The following is a 1491-nucleotide window of genomic DNA, read 5'->3' on the forward strand; positions in this document are numbered from 1 at the left end:
TGTGATAAAGATAACCGCAGGATTTCAGCCACAACCACGCCTCACAACCGTGAGATATGTTGTTACAGTCTGTAACGGAATCAATACGACGATCCGGCAACAGCTTTGTGCGCCCATATATGGTCTCTATTCCTCTCCTTCTTTTCATTCTGCTTGGCTATGATGTTTTTGTCAGCTGGTGCCCAAAATTCGATAACGAACATGGTTAGCTTCTCGAAGTCAAGAAGAACCATGTCTGGCCTCGCGTGTGCAAAAGAAATAATTGTCGAGAATATAAAGTGCCAGTATATGCGGCACTTCCCATTCTCGAAAATTGATTCGATTTTCCCAGGAGCATTTAGCAGAGCGATAATGAGGTTATTGCCGTAAGAGGGACAGAGATAGTAATAAAGAACTCTTAGTGCCGCATTGTGCCTTTGCATGTAGGTCGTCTCTGCATGAGTTGGACAACTAGATAGTATGTGAAATAAATGCTCGGGATGTCCATGGTACACCCTGCATCTATCATAGGGAATGTCTTGGCTTAAAATGTGGCGACGGTACGTTAAGGCAGAAATGACTCCTTCTTGGCATGCCAAAATGAAACCCTCGTTACCAGACTTCAATCTATGCTGCACTTCGTAGACTTCTCTCCAAAATACTTTGACCTCCTCTGGTTTGGGCGGGTGGCCGACAATAACTGGAGGGTCTTGAAAGAGTCGAGATGAGTCAGAGAGAAACTGTTGATATTCTCTGACCCACCATTCCCTCCGCTCTAGAGTTCTCTTAACGTCAGAAAAAATCCGTATTCTCTCAACAATATGCTGCCTGCTGGTCAGTAGCTTTGACTTGTTCAGTGTGTGATAACGGGTCCGGAGTTCGCGCGCGTACTTTTAAACCTTGGCAGTAAAATGCCTGCCAGCTGTGATGTAGTCAATCACAGACTGAATGCGGGGCGCGAACTGTCTTGCCCAGCCTATCTTTATGGAAAGTTGATGCATTCGTCTTTTGGTCTTGTGATCGACCGTTGGTTTCGTTTTACGATTCGCATCGGCCAAATCTCTCGCTGCATTGTACACACAATAGTTGATAGCCCAGAGGTCGGATTCTTCGGAAAAATGTTCACCAAGCTCGTCATCCATTTCAGCCAGATCTTTAGGCTTGAGAGAAACCTTGGTTTGAATGATTCTCCGGGTTATAAAGCATCGCTCTTCTTCTATTAGATGCCGGTCCCCGCTTGCCTTGGTGTCGCCTCTCTTTCTCTGTTGCCGACTTGTTTCAGCTGTGGTAGAGTAGGCGTTCCGCTTACATAACCCGTTTTTGAGAGTAGTTCGGCATGGTTTCGCAGACGTTGCTGCAAAAAGTGCGATAGCTCCGGGTGTTTCTCGCACCGCAGAGCATGTAGCCGTGCCATGTAAGCCCGTTTAGGGGCCACACCCGCATCGTAGCACTCTAGAAAGTTATGATTCAGTCGCTCGGTCCACCTAAAAGTCCCGAGATTCCGCTGATCCA

Source organism: Belonocnema kinseyi, chromosome 2, assembly GCF_010883055.1.
Source record: "Belonocnema kinseyi isolate 2016_QV_RU_SX_M_011 chromosome 2, B_treatae_v1, whole genome shotgun sequence".
Taxonomy (NCBI): domain Eukaryota; kingdom Metazoa; phylum Arthropoda; class Insecta; order Hymenoptera; family Cynipidae; genus Belonocnema; species Belonocnema kinseyi.